This window comes from Papio anubis, chromosome 3 (genome assembly GCF_008728515.1).
Source record: "Papio anubis isolate 15944 chromosome 3, Panubis1.0, whole genome shotgun sequence".
NCBI classification, from domain to species: Eukaryota; Metazoa; Chordata; class Mammalia; order Primates; family Cercopithecidae; genus Papio; species Papio anubis.
Genome location: NC_044978.1, coordinates 114,971,941 through 114,993,009, shown reverse-complemented (window position 1 = coordinate 114,993,009; position 21,069 = coordinate 114,971,941). Strand labels below are relative to the sequence as shown.

General features: G+C 37.3%; 1 protein-coding gene across 1 annotated transcript in view; it reads right to left on the bottom strand.

Moving 5' to 3' along the window:
• Positions 1 to 21,069, bottom strand: part of SLC4A4 (solute carrier family 4 member 4) — a 494,300-nt gene that overhangs the window by 401,601 nt on the left and 71,630 nt on the right. The window lies entirely within an intron of this gene.

Sequence of the window (21,069 nt, the reverse complement as noted above, 5' to 3'; positions counted from 1 at the left end):
ATTACCCCTGTTCTACAATTGAGGGAACAGAGGCTCCGAAACATCAAGTGACTGACCTCAAGTCACACAAGCACCAAATTTACAAAGCCAGGGTTCTGTAACTAGGCCTAAGTCCATGCTCTTTTTACTATACTGTGCCTTCTCAATCTACCCGTAGGAGGTACATAAAGAAAGTTGGCACCACTTAGTCCTTGGTGGGTAAAGTATGGCCTCCCAACATCCACACTATCCTCTCCACACTCTCCATTTGCAGTCTAGCCTGCACACAAAGCCACGTTAATTTTCCTAAAGCACTGTTTTTGATGAACCTCCCACTGTTCTTCAAAACAAAACAAAAACAAAAACTTTTCAGTAGTTCTTCATCAACTATTGAATGAAATCCATGTTATTTAGCTTGGAATTAGTAGCATTTCATGACTTAGCTTCAACCAGCTGTATTTGCTACTGATCCCATACACAGTTTGATGCTTCACTCAACCTAGATTTCTCACCATTTTCTAAACAGGTATTTTATTTTCTTGGTCCCAGTCCCTTGCTCACGCCATTTATTTTACCAGGAATGTCTTTGTTTCCTCAATTTTCATCTCTACCTATTAAAAGCCTTATTTTAAAATATCCAATTTAAATGCTGGCTTAATCCATATTCTCTGATTAGTTCAGCCCTAAAACCTCTCTCTTCCATACTGATAGCATTGAGACTGTGCCACTTACATGTCAACAACACCATCACCAGTATTGAGGCTTTTGATATATGTTTCTTATATCCCCCACTAAATTTTAAGCTCTGTGAAAGTAAGAAATGTGACTTACACATTTTTACATTGTCTCCTCTAGTACAGTCCTATGCGTATAGTAGGCTCTCACTAAAAGCTGAATGAATAAATAAAACAATTAGTAAATGAACTTAATAATGTTTACAAGTTCAATTATAGTAAAGGCCCCCTTGATAGGTAATATTGAGAACAAAACACTTGTAAGTTTTCATTCTTCTGTGGCTAGTCATGTAAAAGTCATCTTTTATATTCAGTTATTGGCTTGAGTAAAATATGGGTAAGTTTTCATGAGAAATTAGACTTAAACGTGTAATTTTCTTCTGTTTTAAACCATCTTTGATTTATTCATTCAAAAAATATTTATGAAATGCCTATTATACACAAGATTCAGCAAAGTACTCAAGAAACAGGGATGAGCAAGATAGACAAGGCCACTGTCTTCAGGAAGCTTAAATTCTAGTTGAAAAGAGAGGCAGTAAACAAGTAAACAAACATATAAAATAATAATTTATACTATAGAAATAAATAAGATGATAAAGGAGAGAGTGATGAGGTAGAATATTTAGATTGGCTGGTCAGGGAAGGCCTAAGGAGGCACCGGCTCACCTTAAAGTATCCAGCCATGCAGAGCACGTTGGGGCATGTGCTCTAGGCAGAGAAAACAGCAGGTTCGAAGGCACTTGAGGGTTGAGGAAAGAAAGGAGATCAGTGACAGTAGAGCACAATGAATAAGCAGAGAGAGTAGTGATGAACTGAGGTTTCTAGAAGGAGGCAAGAGACAAATCTTGCAGGGTTTTGTAAGTCTAGGAAGGAATTAAGATCTTATTCCAAATGCAATCAGAAACTACTGAAGATTTATAAACAAGGGTGTCACATGATCAAATTTAGAATCCGGAAAGTTCATTCTTTGAACTGAACTGGCAAGAAGGGCCTTGCCACATGCCAACACCTTAATCTTGGATTTCCCAGCCCCCAGATCTATGAGACAATATATTTCGGTTCATTATAAATAACCCAGTCTCACTGACAAAGTGAAGAGACGACCCACAGAATGGAAGAAAATATTTGCAAACTGCCCATCTGACAAGGGATTAATAACCAGAATATATGAGGAGCTCAAACAACTCTATAAGAAGAAAACTCGAGTAATCCAATTTAAAAATAGGCAAAGTAGCTGAATAGACATTTGTCAAAAGAAGGTATATGAAAGGTATATGAAAAGGTGCTCAACATCATTGATCATCAGAGAAATGCAAATCAGAACCACAATGAGATATCAGCTCATGCCAATTAAAATGGCTTTTATGTAATGTAAATTAGTATAACCACTATGGAGAACAGTTTAGAGGTTTCTCAAAAAAATAAAAATAGAGGCTGGCGCAAGGCTTATGCCTATAATCCCAGCAGTTTCAGAGGTCAAGGCAGGTAGATCACCTGAGGTCAGGAGTTCACGAACAGCCTGACCAACATGGTGAAACCCCATCTCTACTAAATTTAAAAAAAAAAAAAAAATAGCCAGGTGTGGTGGCGCATGCCTGTAATCTCAGCTAGTTGAGAGGCTGAGGCAGGAGAATCTGGGAGGCAGAGGTTGCAGTGAGTTGAGATTGCGCCATTGCACTCCAGCCTGGGCAACAACAGCAAAACTCCATCTCAAAAAATAAATATAAATAAATAAATAAAAACAGAGCTGCCTTATGATTCAGCAATCCCACTCCTAGGTATATACTCAAAAGAAAAAAAAGGAAATCAATATATCAAAGAGATAGCTGCATGCCCATGTGTATTGCAGCAGTGATCATAATAGCCAAGATTTGGAAGCAACCTAAGCGTCCATCAACAGATGAATGCATAAAGAAAATGTGGTACATACTCACAGTGGAGTACTATTCAGCCTTAAAAAAGAATGAGATCCTGTCATTTGCAACAATATGGATGAAACTGGAGGTCATTATGTGAAGTGAAATGAGCCAGACACACAAAGGCAAATTTCACATGTTCTGACTTATTTGTGTGAGCTAAAAATCAAAACAATTGAACTCACAGAAATAGTAGAAGGATGGTTACCAGATGATGGAAATGGTCGTGGGAGTGGTAAGGGAAAAGTGGGGAGGGCTAATAGGTACAAAAAATTAGAAAGAATGAATAAGACCTGATATTTGCTAGCACAACAGGGTGACTATAGTCAAAAATAATTTAATTGTACATTTAAAAGAGGCCAGAAGCGGTGGCTCACGCCTGTAATCCCAGCACTTTCGGAGGCCGGGGTGGGTGGATCACCCGAGGTCAGGAGGTCAAGACCAGCCTGGCCAACATGGTGAAACCCCATCTCTACTAAGAATATAAAAAATTAGCCGGGTGTGGTGGCGTGTGCCTCTAATTCCAGCTACTTGGGAAGCTGAGGCAGGAGAATCGCTTGAACCCAGGACACGGAGGTTACAGTGAACCGAGATTGCACCACTGTACTCCAGCCTGAGTGACAGAATGAGACCCCATTTCAAAAAAAAAAAAGAGAGAGTATAATTGGATTGTTTGTAACACAAAGGATAAATGTTTGAGGTAATAGATGCCCCACTTACCCTGGTGTGATGATTACACATTGCATGCCTGTATCAAAATATTTTATGTAACCTATAAATATATACACCTACTATGTATTCACAAAAATTATTTAAAAATTTAAAAACAAATAATATAAAAAAACAAAAAAAGACATTACCCAGCTTTAGGTATTCTATTTTAGCAGCACAAAACAGACTAAGGCAAGGGTGAAGACTGAAGATGGAGAGAAGTGAATAAATTTTAAAGATATTTTGGAGGTAGAACTAAATGAACTTGTTGACACATTAGATATAAGAGTTGAAAGAACAAGAAAAATCAAAGGTGACTCCTACATTTTGTTTTGGAAATGGTGCCATTTTCTAAGATGGAAAAACTTGAAGACCAACTGTGCGGAAGACAGAAATCACTGTTTTGATTTTTGAGGAAAGACAGAAAAAACACTATTTTGAACATAATAAGTTTGAGATGTCTGTTAGATATCCAATTCTAATAAATAATCAACATCACAAAAATGTTAACATTTCACTTTTAACATAACACTTACATTCTCCTGATTGTATACTCATTTTTTATTTGGTCAATGTGGCAGATTATATTTCCCAAAGAGGGTCTCCCTAACATCTCCACTTCCACATCCTCTTCTCTGGTGTGACCTCGCGACTCCCCTTTCAAAAGGCAGAGTCTAATTCTCGTCTCCTTAAATCTGGATGTACTTGGGACCGCTTTGACCAATACAGCACAATGGAATAAGGCTATGTGGCATAGATGGTGCAGCTACTACTTTATTTGCCAGAATAGCCATGCTTGGAGCCTTGAGCTGCTGTATAACAAACCAAATTGTCCTAATGCTGCCTTGCCTGGCTCCAAGCCAAGCTACTTGGAGTGGTCACATGGAGAAGACATCTATCTGTAGATAGTCTGGTTAGCAGCTCTAGTCTTCAAGTCTTCCCAACACAGGCACCAGACATACGAGTCAAGGAACCTCTGAATGATTCTGACTCCCTGCCATCAAATCACTCCAGCCCTCAAATCTCTTCAACTGGAATCCTAACCACTATGAAGAAGAGGCAAGCCATTTTGCTGTGCCCTGTCCTAACCCCCGGAATCTATGAACATAATAAAATGCTTGTTGTTATAAGCTACTAAGTTTTGTAATAATTCATCAAGCAGCAGTGGTATTCAGATCAGCCAGTTACTCAAACATTCAAGGAAAAAATACATCTGAACTATAATCCTATCTGCCTGTACTGTTCAATCCTACATTCTAGAGGAGCTTGCAATCTCCAAACAAAATGTTTAAACTAAATGTCATTTCACTTACCCAAATGAAGTTTAAATAACTGTGTTAGTGGTAACTATGAGACAGACAAGGAATCTGAAGCTCAGACATAAATTGGGCACCTAATTCTTCTTGGAAAAATTAAGTTGGATAGTACTGGGTATTCAAATTTCATAAAAGCTAGAGTCAAAGGAAGACAATTTAAAAACCCTGATGCATATTTCAAATCTCATGATTTCATTTACATTCCATAAGCAGTTTTCCTGAAGATATCTCTAAGTTCACATAAGTGGAGCTAGAAATAAAATAGACTGCTTACGGATAAAATTATTATGTATGCCAAACAGGGCATTGGAACACAAAGTTGCTTTGTTTACAGAAACAATCCTCTGTATTTTTTCTTTTCTTAACACCCAATATTTTCTCTTCACCTTTCTTACGAGACTTGTGAACTAGGAGAATTTGGACTTTGTTATTAGGATATTTCTTGCAAAAGAATACCTTGATTTGGAAACTGTTTTAACGCAATATACTAAATTTTAAAAGTATATTATTTTCCTAGGAATTAGGACCTGCTATCCTTTGAGTCAATAAAGTAAATTTGTTTTGCCTCTACAACAATCAAAAATATTTAGTGACTGATCACTCCTTCATATGGGTGAGTACAGCAAATGTTAACAATAAACAATATTTCCCAAGATAGCAGTTTTTTTAGCCACTGCCTCCTGGCTCTAACAGTGCTGCTATTTAATAACATTTCACTCCTTAGTAAACTAATAAGATTTTATTACCTTTGCAGATCCATTATCAATAGGAAACTTTTATTTTTATGGACAAAACAACTGGACTCAAGGCTCTTGGCTTTACTTCTGCTTTCACTATTATGCTTTGTGGATAATACCAATATTGGTACTTGCTTGAAATGTTAAGATTCTGGAAGCTCCTAAAAAACAGTAACTACGTGTGCTCACATTATTTTTTTTTTATTTTTTCATTTCTTTCCAAAAAGTAAACTAACGCACTTAGTATTTAAAGCCTTAGAATGTTCCAGCTGCCATATAGAAATTTTTATTTTGGGACTCATTGGGTCATGTTTTAATGATGTATTGTAACAAGAACTTCAAAATAATGCTTTTTTATTAGTTAAATTATTATTTTTTTATTATCATTATACTTTAAGTTCTGGGATACATGTGCAGAACGTGTAGGTTTGTTACATAGCTATACATATGCCGTGGTGGTTTGCTGCACTCGTCAACCCATCATCTACATTAGGTATTTCTCCTAATGCTATCCCTCCCCTAGCCCCCCACTCCATGACAGGCCCCAATGTGTGAAGTTCGCCTCCCTGTGTCCATGTGTTCCCTTTGTTCAACTCCCACTTATGAGTGAGAACATGTGGTGTTTGGTTTTCTGTTCCTCTGTTAGTTTGCTGAGAATGATGGTTTCCAGCTTCATCCATGTCCCTGCAAAGGACATGAATTCATTCTTTTTTATGGCTGCATAGTATTCCCATGGTGTATATGTGCACATTTTCTTTATCCAGTCTATCATTGATGGGCGTTTGGGTTGGTTCCAAGTTTTTGCTATTGTGAATGGTGCTGCAATAAACATATGTGTGCAAGTTTCTTTGTAGTAGAATGATTTATAATCCTTTGGGTATATACCCAGTAATGGGATTGCTGGATCAAATGGTATTTCTGGTCTTAGATCCTTGAGGAATCTCCACACTGTCTTCCACAATGGTTGAACTGATTTACACTCCCACCAACAGTGAAAAAGTGTTTCTTTTCCTTCACATCCTCTCCAGCATCTGTTGTTTCCTGACTTTTTAATGATCACCATTCTAATTGGCTTGAGATGGTATCTCATTGTGGTTTTGATTTGCATTTCTCTAATGACCAGTGATGATGAGCTTTTTTTTTTGTATGTTTGTTGGCCACACAAATGTCTTCTTTTAGAAGTGTCTGTTCATATCTTTTGCCCACTTTTTGATGGATTTTTTGTTTTTTTCTTGCAAATTTGTTTAAGTTCTTTGTAGATTCTGGATATTAGCCCTTTGACAGATGGATAGATTGCAAAAACTTTCTCCAATTCTGTGGGTTGCCTGTTCACTCTGATGATAGTTTCTTTTGCTGTGCAGAAGCTCTTTAGTTTAATTAGATCCCATTTGTCAATTTTGGCTTTTGTTGCCATTGCTTTTGGTGTTTTAGTCATGAAGTCCTTGCCCATGCCTATGTCCTGAATGGTATTGCCTAGGTTTTCTTCTGGGTTTTTTATGGTTTTAGGTCTTACGGGTTTTTTTGTTTGTTTGTTTGTTTGTTTTCATTTCTTTCCACAAAGCAAACTAACACACTTAGTATTTAAAGCCTTAGAATGTCCCAGCTGCTATATAGAAATTTTTATGTTGTAACTTACTGTGTCATGTTTTAATGATGTACTATTACAAAAGAAATTTCAAAACATGCTTTTTTTTTTTTTGAGACAGAGTCTCCCTCTGTCCCCCAGGCTGGAGTGCAATGGCAAAATCTTGGCTCACCGCAACCTCCGTCTCCTGGGTTCAAGCAATTCTCCTGCCTCAGCCTCTTGAGTAACTGGGATTACAGGCATGCGTCACCATGCCCAGCTTATTTTTGTATTTTCAGTAGAGATGGGGTTTCACCACGTTGGCCAGGCTGATCTCAAACTCCTGACCTACTGATGGGAGTGATCCACCCACTTCAGCCTCCCAAAGCGCTGGGATTAGAGGCGTGAGCCACCACACTCGGCCTGCTTTTCCTTTTTTCTGAAGAGTTTGAATGTAGGGGCTTGTTATAAAATAGGATAAGAAATTAGTTTAAACCAGAGGTTGCCAGACTTTTTCTGTAAAGAGTCAGATAGTAAATGTTTTGGGCTTTGCCAGTCATATATTCTTTGTCTCAACTACTCAGTTCTGCCACTGTTGTGAGAAAGCAGCTATAGGTGATATGCAAATAATGGATGTGGCCAGATTTGGCCACAGAGGGCCACACTTTGCCAACCCCTGGTTTAGACTAAAGGCAGACTACATTAATAAAAACATATTGAAGCAGAATCACATTTATTTATGAAAATATCTCTTTTAGGTCTTCTTAGTAAGTCTATATACCTACTGTTTTGTTTTACTGTAGTCTATACCATGCCTCCTCACTCAGCCCAAACCTCTGTGTTGAAGCCAACTAAGTCACTTATCATATTACATCAATGATTGGAATGCAACAAAACTGCTCTGCAACATCACAGCAGAAAAAAACAGACCAAAGACTCTATCTGGTATTTTGGAGTTAAAGGGAAGTATAGAAATACTAGGACTAGAATATCTAGCAAAGCAGTCTATTACTTTGTACAGATACATCTAAATTAAAATGTGACTGATTTGGGGCACACTCCTTGGAAGCATTAATGCCACACAGCATGAAGTGCACATTCCCATTTCACTTATAGTAGACAACCTAATAAAACCAGAATGACAAACATAAAGCCCACACCCTAACTACTCTCACTATGAAGTAAAAGTGAAGATTAACTTCATAAAAAAGTATTAACAGACTATCTACTCCTATGGCCAAATAATGCATCTGATGTTACCAACCTGGCCTAAAATTGTTTTCTTGTCAGCTTGTGCAACCAATCACTTTCTAAAAAGTTATTTCCTTTCTACCTGTATGATTCTGATTTCTAGCTCCCTGCCCCCCAGTGTCTGTCAAAGATTGAATTATTCCTCATGACGAACCATAGTACAATTTTAGGAACATGGTTTTAGTGAAAAAGAATGTTCCCAAACATGGCATATACAACAAAATCAAGAGCAATAGAGCAGGCGAAAAGAAAAATAGAATTGAAATAGCAAATAAATGTGTTTGATGGGTCCTTAAGTGTCTTGTTTCTCTAACCTTACATGATAAAAGTTTGACCACACATGGTAGCCATAAAGAATTATCATAATTATATTTTCTTTTTTCTGGGTTTTAATACACCTAGACCCAAAATCAAACACAATGATAAAATGTTCTTTCATAGAGATAATATGTCATTCTTTCCTGAGCTAATCTCTTTAATCCACTCTCCCCTGTTATCTACATTCATTAGTGATTCACACCCCTCTCTCACGAATTATGAATCCATTTAAAAGATAAGGACAAGGAGCAATAAGAGATTAGGGAAAGGTTAGCAGAGACTGAACTCAGGAGTTCTGCTGCTTAGGCTTGAACTGAGACCACAAAAACCTTGGAATTGTCTGATTAAGAGTACCTGACAGTGGTGCCATCAAACAGGATGTAACTGTCGTACTCCCTGTAGGAGGATTTGCCTGTGAAGATTATACTTTGAAGCAAGAGCACAACAGAAGGGGCATGGGCTTTGGAGTCAGACCACCTTGGATTCAAAGTGTGTCTCTCCTACTTATTATCCAGTAACTGATCTTGTTATGGCAGTGGTGGCAATGTTGGCGCTGCTGGGGGGAGTGAGGCTATTACTAGTAGTTCAGTGACCGTGCAAAGACACGATTTACAGCACCGAAATAATTGTAAATAAACCTCTCAGTCCACTAAACATATTGAATGCCTCAGTCTATATTCTGTCTTCAACTGGGGTGAGCAAGAATATGACCTCTTCAAAGTGATGTTGATTGAATTGAGGTCACTGCTTGGCATGAAAATAAGCACACTCATCTTATTATTTCTTATGGAATTGGAAAACTCACTGTAATCCTATACCCAATTAGTAGATTGGGATAGGAGTATGGTCAGAATTAGAGAGGAGAGGAATACATCCATTTCTACACCATTTTATTCCTTTCGTAAACTCAGAGACCAGATTAAATAATCCATGTAGGTATACATTGTTCCCTGTCAGCATCATGTTCTCTTTCGTCTCTTAAAAGGTCTTGACAAAGTTATCCTGGCACACAATGTTAGACCTAGAGCCTTTAGTTGTCTTTTATCACCTGCCAGGCTCCTACACTGTTTTGCAGCATTCATTCATTCATTCAACAGTTAATAGCATATTATGTGTCAAACACTGCTCAGTAGTGGAAATAAAGAGCAGTTCACAAAACATGATATAATCTTTGTCTTCATGAAGCTTACTGAAGAGTTCCTATGGAAGATAAATATTAAATGAATACACACATAGGCAATTCATTAGTTACAAATAAGTTTAGCCAACAGTCATCATTAAAAGAGAATAGATGGAGACCTGCCCTATGGAAGTCTGGTGAACCATCAACTCTACACCTAATGGATGGCAACTGGAGACAACTTGTCTCCACATTCCCTGTCACTGACAACATCCCCTCAGTAAAACACAACAATGGGATATGGACGATGATGCTTGGCTAGGGCAATAAATGTTCTTGTAGAGTTAATGAAATAATCATATTGTCACATGACACCTTTTCTGACTCCATAACACTGTACTTCCCTTTAGGGAAATCGCACCAATTATTTACTTGGTGCACAGTGAGAGGCCTGTTTGCTTTGTGGAGAAGGGTTCGGGCTAATGTCTCTATCAGAATCCATATCTCGTCTCATATGGGCTCACTCATAACTCATCTTCTTAAGGGAAAGTCAAGTTGGAAACACTGGAAGTCCCTCCACCCTCTGGCCCTCAGCAGACATACCCCGGCCCCCAGGCATAGAGCCCTAATCAGCACTGTGAAAATACGGTTTCTCTGCAATGTTTTTCATCTTGAAGATTTTTATATTTATCTGGAGGATAAATATTTATTATTGAAGGTAACCTACTTCTCCAACACATAGATCTTCCTTCAGAATTTATCGAAGCCTCATTTTTATAATCTAGTCCATATATGAAAGGAATGTGTGCCAGTAAAGAGAAATTAGTGCAAAGCCTTTTGTTTTTAATTATAAGGTGGTGGTTGGTGGTGGTAGTGATGATGTTTTGACTCTATTCGGCGGAGATATTTTTACTCAAGTCCTCTTCATTTATCTGCTTTCTTTAGACTAATGTTTGCTTGCTTGCTTTTTTTTTTTAATTCCTTTTTCTCCTCAGCTCCTACCTTTCCTCATCCCTTATCTAGTCCATCTCCCATCTCATAATACCCTCCTCAACTCCATGATATTACTGCCCCTTTCCCTCTGTCCACATTTCCCTTTATTTCTGTTTTCTTCTCCTCATTATTTAAGCTGGTTCCTGAATCTGTAAGGTGAGTGTTCCTTTGATTCCTACTAAACTGTTATAGAAATGAAAGAGTTCCACATGAGAATAGCTCAATGTATTATAGAAGAATTACAATTTTATCAAGTACCCAAATAGCATTGAACAAAATTTGGCATTTATAATGGCTGTCCTGTGTTCTTGGGGAAAAAAAAAAAAAAAAAAAGCCTGAAGTTAACACTTACCAAGACATATAAATAAGATAAAACAATAGGGAATGTATTTAGTTCCTCTTAAACAGAGATTGTCAACAAGAAAAGGATAGTATTGAGTCATGAGTAAGATTACTAACTGTAGAATCAGACTACATGGATTTTAATCCTGGCACATTCATTTACCAGCTGCATATCTTTGGTTAATGTTACCTAACTTCTCTAAGGCTGAGTTTTCGCATTAGCAAAAAGTCTCTGCTTCATCAGGGTGATGTAAAAAGTACATGAATTAAATAGATGTAAAGTGCTTGGAAAGTCTGGCATAGTAAGCATTCAATAAATGTTAGATATCATTATGACAGATTCCAAATTGCAGAAATACACATCTTTCTTTTCTGAACTATACTATAGATAAATACTATGGAAAAATCAAACTATAGAATAGAACTATAGAATACTATAGAACTATAGAATAGAACTTTAGAATACTATAGAAAAATCAAACCAAATGCATTGGAAACTATGCTCAGATTTTTATACAGGCTAGTTGATAATCACTGAGCAATACAGGACTCTACAAAAAGTATTGTATCTTCACATTTATTGAAAACAATAATAATAAAAGCAATACTTTTGGCCCAGCAATTCCATTTTAGGAATGTCTCCTAGAAAGTATTTACCCAAGTCAGCTGGGCGCTGTGGCTCATACCTGTAACCCCAGCACTTTGGGAAGACAAGGAGGGCGGATCACTTGAGGTCAGGCGTTCAAGACCAGCCTGGCCAACATGGTGAAACTCCATCTCTACTAAAAATACAAAAATTAGCCAGGCGTGGTGGCACATGCCTGTAATCCCAGCTACTTGGGAAGCCAAGGTGAGAGAACCAGGAGGCAGAGGTTGCAGTGAGCCAAGATCACGCCACTATAGTCCAGCCTGGGTGACAGAGCAAGATTCTGTCTCAATAAGACAAAAATAAAAAAAATTTACCCAAGTCAATAAAAACAGAAAGAGAGAGAAAGAAAAATTTATACAAACATATTATCTGCATCATTGTTTGAAGTTGTAAGATTAAAAAATTGAAAACCCTCTGAAAATTGGTTAAAACTCTATGGTCTATCTATTCAGCTATCCACAATGCAATATTAGGAAAAAGTGGGTAAGTTGCGGAAGAGCACTATATGCAAGGCATGAAACCATTTTCATTATCTAGATATAGATATGTAGCTATACACATATACACATATATGAACACACACACATTTGTATCTCTATTCTTCTTTTATAATTATAATTCTTCCTTTTCATTTCATTATTTTTTTTAATAAACAACATATATTTTTACTAAAGTGAAGTACTGTGAAATCCACTCAGGTGTTTCATGAACAAAAAGACCGGACTCTTAAAGTGTCCCAGGTGAAAATAACGGGACATGCCACTTCAGCAGTCTCTTCTCCAATTCACATCCCATTCTCCGTGGAGTACTTGCACTCTGAAAAGCACACACAAGCTAAATCATCTCTTGCTGGTGGCCCACACATACTTTACGTGTACTCTCCTCTGCCCTGACCCAGAACACGAACACAATGACTGGCAAAGAAAGATGAAGTCCTAGTAGAATATCCAGAAACCAGTCTGATGGGAAATTAAAATCTATATTGATGTAAGAAATGCCTGCCAACACCAAATACCCTGCTCAAAATCAGTCATTCCTTTTTCGGCTCATTGCTACAAGGCTAAAGGGACTTGGGAATTTGATGTTTCAAAAGGAGGCACTTTGCCATTCTAAGTGGCTGAGGGAAAGTCACCATAGAAACCATCACTTGAATTTGGGGGGTATTTAAAACCTCATTTCAGCATCTGAAATCCATAGTTTGCCTTTGAGAAACATTCCAACTTTTCAAAAAGGTTTGCGTAAGTGGGAGCAGAGAATCAGTGGTGTTGATTAGTCTGTTTATTTAGCTGATAAAATAAACTGTTTTTTTAGGCACAGTAGTTGGTTTCTTTGCCAGTGTAAGCAGAAAATTGGATTTGTTGTGTTCGGACATGCCCTTTCATTCAGGTCACAGTTGTACATTCGTAAATCTTGTTATCATATTTAATATTTATGCAGATGCTGTGTGGCTGCATGTTTATATTACTCGTTCCTTAAAAAAAATAAAATAAAAGAGAGAGAGAAACAGAGACACACACACACATACATACTGAGTCAAGGATGTGTTTGCCTGACATCCTCATTTTTTAATTGGGTCTTTTCCCATAAACTTCAGTTGTTGTTCATAGTTTCCTCCTCTTATAAACACCATAGCAAACAGGGAATATCTCATGAAATTCATTTTTCATAACTTGATAGCCTGGAAGTTTTACTGCAAATATGGCTTTAAGGCAGGTGGGTGTTAATTTCCCTGGTCTATAGAGTTTCTTAGTTGGTTTTATTTTCCTCTTCCCACTGTTGTTTTCCTTGTTAGAGATGCCAGCAAGCAAAGAAACTGGTAGCTGTTTCATCATTTCTCCCTTCTCAAGGCCTCCTCTTACAAAGATTCTTACATGTGTAGTGTAATATCCAAAAGGCAGACACCAAAGGCAAACTAAGGTACACATAATCCAAAGATCAGAAGGTCTTTGAATAATCGAAAACTGGTTGAAAATTATGTACTAAGTTAATGTAATTAGAATATTAAACGTCCTTTCAAATTTCCTAATTTCAGAGCTATGAATTTGTACGTTATATTGTATAATGTATTCAAAAGTAGTAAGTGCAAAGCCAATGATAAAATATTGCTTATGCTAATTTTTATCATTTGGGTATGCAAAAGATCTACACATAAAAAATCTTAAAATTTGATTCAGAAATATACATTTTAGTGACAATTTTTATTCATATCAGGTGAAAAGATTTTCCAGTTACCAGTTTGATCTTGTTACAAGCACATTAATATATACTGTATTAATATGTATTACTTTTATATGAATAAAAATGATAACATTATTCTGATAGTTGATTTCTAAGTGGCATGGCTTTATTATACACACTACTAACTTTGGATTGCATTAGTGCCTAATAATTTATATCATTATTCCAATTTCCTTTTTCTTTAATAGTGACGCACACTCAACTTTGCCTCAAGAATTCTTACAGCTATCAGTTGAACTTCACAACTCAGGTTTGCAGACCTTCCGTAATTGCAGGTTGGAGTCGTGTATTTACATTTACAGATTAAGGAAGAAATAATTAAACAATCTATGAGTAATCCAGCCATAATTAGGCTATTTAGACAAATGCTGGGTAGGAATAGTCTCCTTTCGCAAACATGAAACATTTTCTTTATGACATGCCATTCTAAATCTCAATTTAGAATAACTAATAAAAATGATCATAAATCACTTTGTAAAAACAAAACTGCTAAGCATGAGCTGAATAAGTGCTATTAATTAAAGCTGTTAAGAGTTCAGAGCAGAAAAGAATTGTCACCTCAGCATTGCTGAAATGAGACCAAAAACTACTGCTGATGAAATGCAAGAAATCGAGAGGAAAACAGTAGTGGTAGCAAAGATGGCTTCACTGTAAGTCTCAAATTGTTTCAAGGGCTGTTCTATATCTTTTTTTTTCTTCCTCATCCCTTGTTACATCTCTTTTGATATGGTATTTCTATATAAGCCTCCTACAGAATCACAATGTGTGTGTGTGTGTGTGTGTGCACTTGTTTGGACATAAGCCAACTTCTCTCAAGGTATAATTTTACCGTCTTTATACCAATAAGTTTAATTGTATCAGAGTCCATTGTAGTCAAAGTCCTGCGATTTTTATTTGTAAAATTTGTGAGTGTAGAATAGCTGCACTATAAGAACTTATCAAAAGCATGACATGTGTACCTGAGGTGTGCACATAAGTGTGCACAGAGTGAAGCATCATCAAAATAAAATTTTTGTTAAGGCTGCAAATCAAAAAAAAAAAAAAACTCATTTACCTCACCAGACTGTGATAAGGTATCAAAAAACCTTTCTGAGGTTCACCAAAACCTCTAGCCAATGCATGAGCAATACAGGGAATATGGAAACCCAACTCACTTCCCACCACAACAGCCTCCTTGGCGGCTCCCTGTGGAATTCTATGCCACAGAGTTGGTCTGGTGATGCAGTGCATCATCATTCCCACAAGTCCAAAACTGGGCTTTTAGGTATAATAGCAAAACAACATAAGAAGGAAGAACAGACTGAGTTCCTTTTTATTAAATTCATGTATGAAGAGCCAGCAGCAATCATGTGTATTCTTGTAAATTTGGTATGGTCTGCTCTATAAAGAATCATGACTTGCAAAGTGTATGCATATGTATATTACCAAGAAATGCAAAGAAATGTTTACAATAGCTGTCATATCAAATGGATTTTTTTTTAAAAAAATACAGACATTTATTCTCATTTATGCATTTAGAGTGCCCCCAGTTAATTGGGCTATTCTGATAAATTCATACAACAAAAAATAATAAGACAGAAATATAGGGAAAAACTTTCACTAGGTGTAGTGGCTCATGCCTGTAATCCCAACTCTTTAGGAGGCTGAGGTGGAGGATCACTTGAACCCAGGAGTTCAAGACCAGCCTGGGCGACAGAGTGAAACCCCATCTCTAAAAAAACAAAAATAATAATTAGGTGGGCATGGTGCAGCACCTGTAGTCCCAGCTACTCAGGAAACTGAGCAGGGAGGAGCACTTGAACCCAGGAGTTCAAGGCTGCAGTGAGCTATACTGGTGCCACTGCACTCCAGCCTGGGTAACAGAACAAGAGCCTCTATCTTAAAAAGGAAGAAAGAATAAAATTTTCTTAACATGGAGCTTCCTCTTAATTGTGGCTGCCAGCTCCACACCTTTGGACTGTCTTAAAGATGAGACCACTGATGTTTCTTCTTTATTTGTTTTTTTAATCATTAAGTGCTCTTTTTTGCAGTCCAAAACGGAGACAGCTTAATTCAAATTCCACTCAGCAGAAACTAGTACTATTCACAGACAAAAGAACCATATGAACTCCTATAAAATTATTTTCATCTCAAATTGTTTAACGTACAGAATTATTATACACCAGAATTAGAAGGGTCCCTGGGAAATTATCTGGATTGGTGGCTTTCAAACTTTTTCAATGTTAGACCCATTATACACAAATTCATACACACACACACACCCCGTAATATAAATAAAAGCAAATATCACAAAATGCTCACTGTGACCCACTAAATTCATTTTGTGACCCACTAGGTGGGTTGCAACCCACAGTTTGAAAATTTAGGCCGTATTGTTGCTTTGGTAACTTATAAGAATAAAAGGAATTATGAATGAACTTTTTTCCTTTTTTTTTCATTTTTAAATGATACACAAAATGAACTCATAGTACATGTGAATCTTTTCCGTAACACTGATCATCAAATTTTCCTTCACAAATATAAGAAATAATGACGGTAAATTATTTACGATCCTCTTTCCTTAATTGGCATAGATTTGCTTCTTTTCTAGTTTCTTCTTACTCTATTAAATGTAGCATTATGACATTTATTCTCCTGACTTTGTCACTAATTTATTTAGCATTTCTATTTTGCCTGCAGGTGTTAATACTTAACAATATTTCTTTCTTTCTATTTTACTTTAAACCAACTCCAACATACATTTTCATAATAATTACCCGATTCTATCAACCCCAATTGTTAACTAACTTACCCAGAATTCTTTGTTGATTGCACACTGGAAGAACAGGTAATTCTTTACTGCATCCTCTCTTGTATCTATCCTATTCAAGCATCTTCTTTCTTCCTTACTCTAAAATTATCATAGATTTTACTAGCATATTCTTATGCTGTGTATCCCACACAGCTCATTTTGTTTGCCCCAACTCTCTACTTTCTTCCAATGAAAGCATCTACACTCTAATCCTGTGACCAGGTTCCTTCATCACAGCATGCCTATAAGGCAGTGCTTCCCAGTGTAGAGCCAGCACCCCTCTATCCAGAGCTACCATATCCTCATAATACCAAGCCTTTGAAGAGCCATAGCCATAAGCTCATTTCCAGGAAGATAGAAAGGTTATCAAGTCTGTAGAGGCAAAGCTCCTTGAACAAATGCAAACCCTTGTCAGTGACCCTCACATTGGCTGTTTTCAAGCCCTGATGACCAACATAGACCTTTTAGAGGTCATCTCTCCTGAAAGGAACTCCCCAATCATAATCTACTCCAAATACGCATATATCTTGAATTATGATAGGGCTGAACAAACATCCAAGACTGTATGACATTGTTTTGTTCACCTCACTGCCTCATCACTCATGTATGCTAGACTAGATTGGTGGCTACTGATGCTCCTGCATCACATACTGATGACCCTGATTATGTGCTTCCAGCCCACTGGTGACAAGAGCAAGGGCATGGAGTAGAGGGCCAATGAGAGGCATTGAGAGAGAATGAGTAGAAGTCCTAAAACATTTCCATCTGTCTCTTTTCTGGCTACTAATCAGTGAAGTAGACAGGGAGTCTGGCCTTTTGCTTGTAAGGTGTAGTGTGGATAATGAAATATTTTATTTCTAACAAAGATGAAGAAAAAAAGCCAAGACATACTGAGTGCCTACTATGTGCCATGCCAAGTGCTGAAAGCTTTACATGTGTTATTTCATTTAATCCTCACGCTACTCTCTGAAAAAACATTTTAGAACCCTTCATTTTACTGATGAAGGAAGTGAAGCTCAACGAGGTTAACGAATGACTAGCCAATGACCGGAGACATCTAACAGGAGGAGAGCTGGATTTCAAAACCAGGTCTGTCTTTTCATCACTCCCTAGTACTTCCAGGAAGCCAGTTGTGATGGTTAATACTCAGCGTCAACTTGACTGGATTGAAGGACGCAAAGTATTGATCCTGGGTGTGTCTGTAAGGGTGTTGCCAAAGGAGATTAACATTCAAGTCAGTGGACTGGGAAAGGCAGACCCACCCTTAACCTGAGTGGGCACCATCTAATCAGCTGCCAAGTTGGCTAGAATATAAAGCCTAGCTTCCCAGCCTACATCTTTCTCCTGTGCTGGATGCTTCCTGACCTCAAACACCGGACTCCAAGTTCTTCAGTTTTGGGACTCTCCTTGCTCCTCAGCCTGCAGATGGCCTATTACGGGACCTTGTGGTCATGTGAGTTAATATTTAATAAACTTCCCTTTATATATAGATATAGATATAGGATATATATATAGGATACATATATAGGAGATATACACACACACACACACACATCCTATTAGTTCTGTCCCACTAGAGAACCCTAATATACCAGTCCTTTTCATCCAAAATGACACTTTTCTGAGGATAAATAATTCTTCCTTTTATTTAGCGAATGAGCAAATGGAGAGTATTATGCAGTATAGAGATGAGGGGAGAAATGAAGATGAAATAAGCATAGAAAAAATATCAAAGAAAGTGTGAAGCAGGTCTACCTTTGGGTAAATATTTTAGGAATCTCTTTCACATGTGCATCAAGAGATGTATAAGAATGTCCTTTAACCTGAGGAAGCTGATTGAAAAAAAGAAAGAGTGTCCCTAGTACCTCAGGTCATAATAGTGAGAGCAATAATGCAGAGAACCCAAATGCCCATTAAGAGTAAAACCAGTAAATAAATTGGTGTATATACTCAAACAATGGATTATTATACAGATACAAAAATGATGAGCTACATGTGCACATATTAACATGAATTATTCTCAAAAACATAATCTTGAGTGAAAGAACTAAGTCTCATAGAATAAAACTGCAAGTGAAAGAATCCCCCAAATATAATGTTGAGCCAAAAAAGCAAGTCATAGAAAAATGTACACAGCATGATTCCACATATATAAAGTTCAAGAATGGGCAAAAATTGTGTTGTATTATTTAGAGATAAACATATACATAATAAAAGTATTAAAGATCAAAGGAAATATTAACACGAAATTTAGAATAATGGTTACCCCTTGGTAAGAAGGGACTACAGGAGAGACATACAGAAAACATGTAATATAGGGGTAGTCTTCTAGGTCTTTAGCTAGCTGATAAGAATACTTTATATTATTTTCTTAAATTACATATAGATACACATTCTATATACCCTTTTTATATATTTAAAGTTCTTAAACTTTTCTGAAAGAAAATTGTTTTTTTGAGAGGGTTTTGCTCTGTCATCCACGTTGGAGTGCAGTGGCATGATCATGGCTCACTGTAGTCCCAATACCTGGGATTACAGGTGTGCACCATCACACCTCTACTAAACATTTTTGTATTTTTAGTAGAAACAGGGCTTTACCATGTTGGCCAGGCTGGTCTCAAACTCCTGACCTCAAGTGATCCACCCTCCTTGGCCTCCCAAAATGCTGGGATTACAGGTGTGAGTCACTGTGCCCGCCTTAATGTTTTGTTTTGTTTTTTTTTTTTAGTAGAAATGGGATCTCCCTATGTTGCTCAGGCTAGCCTTGAACTCCTGGAATCAAGTGATCCTGCCACCTCAGCCTTCCAAAATGCTGGGATTACAGGTGTGAGCCACCATGAGCAGACAGAAATATTTCTTACGTGTAAAAATATACACAAGAATATGCAGAAGAGAGAAAAGGCCTAAAAAGCTGATGAAAAAGAATAAACAGAGGAAAGAACAGATAGTGTAAAAAAACAGTAAATAAGTAAAGGTTAAAATTACATTAAATGTCATTAAAGGTAAAACTGACAAAGGCTATGTCAGAGAGAGAAAATGAAGACATCATGAGAGATCACCTTGGACCATCAGAAGAGGTCAGCAGGTCAGCAGAACCAGAGAAATGCATTGAATTAGTTCCTTCAGGCCAGTACTCTAAAGGAGTAGGACAAAACCTACCATTGATATAGTTTACATGTCGTAAAAATGAGTAAGATGTTTGTTATTGGGAATACGTTTTAAGTTACACACATAACAAATGTTAGTCATTGGAAGAGGTTGGCAGCAAACCAGTAGGCCCAGTCTACCAGTGCTGTGCCACAGAACATTCTGTGATGTTGGAAATGTTCTAAATATTCACCATCCATGTGGCAATTTAATATTTGAATTGTAGCTAATGTGGCCAAAGCACTGAGATTTTAATTTGATTTGAATTACTTTAAAATTAAATATAAACAGCCACATGGGGCTAGTGGCTACGATATTGAACAGCACAGGATATTCTCATGTCCTAACAATTAATGATGAAAATAATGCAAGAACAATCTGAGGCAGGGTCTTTCAAATAGCAAACTATTTCTTCCCCAGCCTACCTGGTTGTACCATAACTCTTCTTCTACAAACATCCCCAGATTCCAGACCTTTGAGTGCATAGAAGAAAAGCATAAGAAAAATGTGGAAAGCGGATGGAAAGGGGAAGGGAGGCCATAGAGAGATAGTGGTCCCAGAACACTTGGCAAACTGAAGGACCGCAAGCTGCCAAAGGCGAATTCAGGTCACAAATCCCAAGCACTTTCACCTGCACTTCTCCCATTTTCATCCCTGCACACTTAAATGAAGAGTTTGCTAGTTGGATGCCTTGATGGAATAAAGCAAAGGATTTCATTTTTTAAATTATCTTTTCTGCTTGTCATGCTGAATGGCAGCACAATTATAGCATTTTGCAAACTGGATTCACCTTTCCATTTAGGTAACACATTCAGTTGAGCCTTCATTTGCCTTCTGCTGACTAAAAAAAGGCTCTGTATTTACTGGCTCAGTTCTCTCTCCGCACATGAGGGAATCAGGCTATTTACATACCACTATTTTTGGCTGAAACCAAACCTTGGTTCCCAGAGGAAGGCAACTTGCAGACCATCTCCATTTATGAGAAGGGCATCTGTTTCCCTAACCACATCTTAACATATGGCTCTTGGTTCTCCCCAGAACCCAGTTGCTACCTCCCCCTTTCCACCTTCAGCCAAACCCAAATTTCTGTTTCCAGATACTCTGTTTCCCTAGGCAACATCAATGTGTACAGAAACTCACTGCTTTGACACTCCAAGGATTGTCAAGGCTCAACATTTATTTTTGTAACAATACCCAAGATCAATAACATATTTTCTTTTTCAGTCATAGAATTCAAGGGGTATTGAAGCATTAAAGATGGTT